This window comes from Octopus bimaculoides, chromosome 8, assembly GCF_001194135.2.
Source record: "Octopus bimaculoides isolate UCB-OBI-ISO-001 chromosome 8, ASM119413v2, whole genome shotgun sequence".
Lineage (NCBI taxonomy): Eukaryota > Metazoa > Mollusca > Cephalopoda > Octopoda > Octopodidae > Octopus > Octopus bimaculoides.
In genome coordinates, this window is record NC_068988.1 from 38,114,627 (window position 1) to 38,121,103 (window position 6,477).

Consider the following 6,477-nt stretch of genomic DNA (forward strand, 5'->3'; position numbering starts at 1 on the left):
ATATATTATACACACACACACATATATATACACACACATGATGGTCTTCTTTCAGTTTCCGTCTACCAAATCCACTCACAAAGCTTTGGTCAGCCCGAGACTATATTAGAAGACACTTGCTCAAAGTGCCACACAATGGGACTGAACCCAGAACCATGTGGTTGGGAAGCAAGCTTCTTACCACACAGCCATACATGCACCTATTGCAGATAAATCTAACAACAAAATCTTATATGGACCCCCCCCCCCCCATACAAGGACCAAATGGACTCAGGTTGAGAACCACTAGGTTACAGAAAGATGCTTGAGATGCAATCTTCAGTATAGTTATGACCTCTTCATAATTTTGAAGAGAATGGTTTAACTGGAACTCTCAATGAATTTATGACTACAGTATCATGAGAACCATTATTAGACTGTTTTTCTGCTTAGTACCGGTGAAGGGATGAAATACCAGGAATCAGATGGTAAGATCGAACATCTGAATGACATGGCGAAGGTATCAAATAAATAGGAAATGGTATGTCAAGATTTTGGCCTGCTAACTGGATTTTCTGAACTTCACAAACTGAAGAATATTATCCCCTATCAAATTTATTCAGCTCTATATTTAATAGATGAGGAATTATGTACATTATTTACATTATTTACATTTGATGGATATTTGTCCTCATCTTGGGCATATGGCGTAGTGGTTAAGAGCGTTGGCTACTAACTCCAAGATTCCGAGTTTGATTCCAGGCAGTGACCTGAAGAAGAAGAAGAAGAAGAAGAAGAAGAAGAAGAAGAATAATAATAATAATAATAATAATAATAATAATAATAATAATAATAATAATAATAATAATAATAATAATAATAATAATAATAATAAGAAGAAGAAGAAGAAGAAGAATAACAACAACAACATCGAAAAATACCTTAGAAATGAGAATCCAGGTTCGAAATTTCCCCAAGATACCTGATGAAGGCTGGAGGCTATATCAGTTGAAACATGTTAACAACAAACAAGATGAGGACAAATATCCGTCAAATGTAAATAATGTCCCAAATTTATTGTTGATTGTATAAAGGATAAAGACCCCCTTCGGTCATGAATGACCATGGGATTGTGCCTAGAAAGTTACCCTCTGAGGCACAAGTCTGGGCAAGGTCGTTTATGGAAGACCAGCAGTAGTCCATGCATACTGTTCTCCTTTCTCCATGCCCCCAGATGTTATCCAAGAGAAAGGTAAAGCTGAGTGAACTGGAACAATGTAAAATAAAGCAAGACAATCAAAAACACAACACATAGCCTGGTCTAGGAATCGAACTCACTACCTCAAGATTGTGAGCCCGACATGAGCAAAAAGGCGCAGGAGTGGCTGTGTGGTAAGTAGCTTGCTTACCAACCATATGGTTCCGGTGTCATTCCCACTGCTTGGCACCTTGGGCAAGTGTCTTCTACTATAGCCTCAGGCCAACCAAAGCCTTGTGAGTGGATTTGGTAGACGGAAACTGAAAGAAGCCCTTCGTATATATGTATATATGTATATATATATATATATATATGTGTGTGTGTGTGTGTGTGTGTGTGTGTGTTTATGTGTCTGTGTTTGTCCCCCCACCATCGCTTGACAACCGATGCTGGTTTGTTTATGTCCCCATAACTTAGCGGTTCGGCAAAAAGAGACCGATAGAATAAGTACTAGGCTTACAAAAATAAGTCCTGGGGTCGATTTTCTTGATCAAATGCAGTGCTCCAGCATGGTCGCAGTCAAATGACTGAAACAAGTAAAAGAGTAAAGAGTAAGAGTATATTTGATGGAGAAGCAATCCCATAGCATTGATTTCTGAAATGGTGAAGCCACTCACTACAATTATCCAGTGGAGTTCCTAAATGACTGTTACTTTCGAGAAGTACATTCTCTACTTTGGCCCCCAAGGAAGGAATGAGTTGTAATGCTACTGTAAAATTTAAATAATGCTAATGGACTTTACAAAAGTCGAATGGAACAAAAATGTGAATAACCGATTTCCATGAATACATGATTGAAGGCAACATTGTTATTGAAGGCGAACATTATAGAAAACAAGAATATTGAACCAAGAATTAAACTGAGACCTTCTGACACCACTCTATGAGTGCTTCTACTTTGAGTGACTTTCACAATGACAGTCAACAAATCTGAATGTCAATCATTCAGTGAAACAAGTCTGTTCTTTCTGAGTCATTTGTGCATGGACGACAATGGTGTGTGTAGCTCTCAGGGTACAGCAGAGAGAGTGACAATACGAAACAAATCACCAATATAGTGGACGCTATAAGTTTCCAATGTTAAAAACTATATAAAACTTTTATATTATCTAGATATTTAATTCACACACTCACACAAATTCATATGTACATGTTTTGGTACTTATTTTGTTATCCTTGTTTTCTTAAACCATCAGCATTAATCAATGGTAATAACTGCTGCTGAATAAAGGGGAATCAACACTTACCAACCACATGGTTCTGGGTTCAGTCCCACTGTGTGGCACCTTGGGCAAGTGTCCTCTACAATAGCCTCGGGCCGACCAAAGCCTTGTGAGTGGATTTGGTAGACGGAAACTGAGAGAAGCCTGTCATATATATGTATATATATATATATATATGTTTGTGTGTCTGTGTTTGTTCCCCCACCATCGCTTGACAACCGATGCTGGTGTGTTTACGTCCCCGTAACTTAGCGGTTCGGCAAAAAGAGACCGGTAGAATAAGTACTAGGCTTACAAAGAATAAGTCCTGGGGTCGATTTGCTTGACTAAAGGCGGTACTCCAGCATGGCCACAGTCAAATGACTGAAACAAGTAAAAGAGTAATATATATATATATATATATATATATATATAAAGAGATGACACTGGAAAAACCAAATGTTGCATAATGAACTTCATTAGCTTACAGCTGTTTCTGTTATGTGGTAAACCCTTAGTTGAGTACTGGGATAACATCCTATAGCTTCATCAGAGCCCTGACTACAAAGTGCACTACAGGCATTATAGGTGAGAAAGTTTAAGTCGAACCTAAGTGAAATATTAATATATATATATATATCTTTCAGTCTTTGCCTTTTCTTTATTTCCATGTATATATATTCTGTATATCAAACCCAAGGAGTTTTACATGTTTATTTGCACCATTGTCTTTCTGTCTGTCTCTCTCTCTCTATATATATATTTGATTTATAGTCCATTGCCTGTCATCCATTACCATGTGGTGAACATGCTCAATCAGTGGTGGCAGTTGCAGGATGTCCAAACCCTGGGTCATCTTCAAGATTCTCCCTTCCCCTCCAAAATTCAGCTGCCCATTTTTGCACTGTTGATAAAGATGGAGCATAATCCCCTAATGCAGTAACCATGTCAGCATACATGTCTTTGGGGGCTAAACCCTTTTTCTGCAGGTACTTGATAACACCATGATGCCAAATTTTGTCCATTTTCAAGAGAAGTCATGACTAGTTACTTTTGAAGTCTCCTTTGAATGATCAGATGTGGGTTTGCTTGGAAACAAGCCACACAGTTATTAATAAGAGTTGAAAGTAATGCATTTCACAGCTTTAACATCACTCCTTCATCATCAGCCTATGAATTTGTCACCTTACTCTCGTATGTGAGTGTGTGTTTATGCGTATCTTGTTAAGTCTTACAAGTTAGTGTCTGACGAAAATAAGTACCAATTTGAGATAAGTAATGATGTTGATGAGATCAAGTAAAGCCCTAGAATGTGCTGCCCCAACACAACCGTAAAACAATAAAAGAATACAAGTGTCATAAAAATCATTTGCAACCACCTATGTAGATCAAATCAATTCAATATATTCCTCATTAACTAATGTGAAGGAATTCTCAATTATTCTAGAAATGAACTGACTCAATGGACTAAATTAATTATTCTATTATAAAAGGAAGACCAGATTTGCTTTTAGCACTTTCTCTCTTGACTAGTGTTACATGCAGTCTTGTGATAATAGAGGAAGCCATTCATGATATTTCACCAACATTGCTGGTTTTTGTTGTATGAATGTAGTTATTTGTGTGCTTTCTGTGCTACAGGATGTTATATTGTTACTCAGTTTTATGTTGAATGAAGCCTTTGGATAAGGTCTTTCAATTGCATAACAATATATAATAATAATAATCCTTTCTGCTATAGGCACAAAACCTGAAATTTGGGGGAGGGGACTAGTCAGTTATACTGATTCCAGTGTTTCACTGGTACTTAATTTATCAACCCCGAAAGGATGAAAGGTATAATCGACCTCAGCAGAATTTGAACTCAGAATGCAGCAATGGGTGAAATACCACTAAGCATTTCGTCCAGTGTGCTAACGGTTCTGCCAGCTTGCAGCCTTCATGATAACAACAATAATAATAATCCTTTCTACCATAGGCACAAGGACTGAAACTTTGGGGGAGGGGGCTAGTCGATTACTTCGATCCCAGGGATGAACTGGTACTTATTTTATCAACCCCTAAAGGATGAAAGGCAAAGTCAATTTCAGCAGAATTTGAACTCAAAACATAAAGACAGACAAAATACTGCTAAGCATTTTGTCGGGCATGCTAATGATTCAGCTAGCTGATTGCCTTAATAATAATAATAATAATATTAATAATCCTTTCTACTGGAGGTGGGAAGGGGACTAGTTGATTACATTGGCCCCAGTGTTTCACTAGTACTTAATTTATCAACCCCAAAAGGATGAAAAGCAAAGTTGACCTCGGTGGAGTTTGAACTCAGAACATAGTGGCAGATGAAATACCATTGCACCCACTGCGGTAATGATTCTGCCAGCTCGCTACCTTCTTAATAATAATAATAATTATAATAATGGTTTCAAATTTTTGCACATGGTCAGAAAGTTCGGTGGACATAAGAGGAAACAAATGCAGCATGCAAGAGAGAAGACTATGTTGGTTTAGACATATGATACATATGAATAAAGACAGCTGTATAAAGGAGTGTCAGTCACTGAAAGTGGATGGTACCTGTGGAAGTGGGAGACATGGGATGAAGTGGTGAGGACTGATCTAGGGATGCTGGGGCTCACAAAGGAAATGACAACAACCCAAGGTGTCTGGTGATATGAGGTTCTAGAAGCACTGGGTGTTCCACCCACATGAAACAATAAAACTTTCCCTACATCCTACCCCAACAAACCAAACTACATCTCTTCTCTTCCTCACATTTCTTCTCCATATGATTCTCTCACTCCCCAATCCTGTCCTCACTGCCTGCTCACTGTATTATTGCTATCCTGTAATCCTCCACCCCGTCTTTTTACCCAGGTTCTCACCAGTTACTATTCCCAACCCCCTACTTACTACTCATGCTTCTTTGGTAATACCCTGCCACTTATGACCTTATGTTGAGAGTATGCCCTGGCACTTGCCACCATCGATCTCTCTCTTCCTTTACTCTATCATCCTATCTATGTTCTGATCCCCATTCCTTGTGAGTATGCCTAGTACTTTGCCACCATCTCTCTCCAGTTCTCTTTTACTCTTCCTTCAGGCTGAGTAACCATGTACCTCTTCTACAACAAGACATCTGTTTCTGTCTCTCTGTCACACTCTAACCTTTCATCATCTGACACAAGATTACCTCCTCCAATTCCCCCTCCCCTCTCAAAGGTTCTTTATTTTGCAACTTGGTGACCCTGCTGGTGCTGGTGCCATATAAAAAGCATTCAGTCCATACCGTGAAGTGGTTGGCATTTGGAAGGGTATCCAGCTGTAAAATCCATGCCAAAACTGATCTCACTGGTGTTTGTACCAGTTCACTCTGCTGGTTGGTTGGTGCTAAAACAGGCACAGAAGTCTGGTACAGTCTTCTGCTTGGCCAGCTCCTGTCAAACAGTCCAACCCAACGACGATGATGATGATAATGATATATAGGCCATGCTGGGGCACCATCACAAAGAAGTTTAGTCAAATAAATCGACCTCACAACTAACCTTAATTTTTAAAGCCTGGTACTTATTCTATTGGCCTTCTTTGCTAAGCTGTTAAGCAGGGCTGGCTCTAGGATTGCTGGCACCACAGGCAAGCTGAACTTCGATGTGTACAAGCTGATGGTCATAGAAATTTCCTTGTATTTGTCATCCTTTCCCAGGCGCCCCAGGCAACTGAGTTGCAGGTACCTTGAGCTGGCCCTGCTGCTAAGGTACAGGGACATAAACACACCAACATCAGTTATCATGCAAACATACACTGTATGTTGGGCTTCTTTTAGTTTCTGTCTACTAAATTCACTCACAAGGCTTTAGTCCAAGGCTATAGTAGAAGACACATGCCGTGCAGTGGGATTGAACACACAACCATGTGATTGGGAAGCAAATTTCTTACTACCCAGCAACGTCTGTGCCAGCTTCCCCCCTCTCTGTTTCTCTCTCTCTCTCTCTCTCTCTCTATATATATATATATATATATATATATATATATATATAT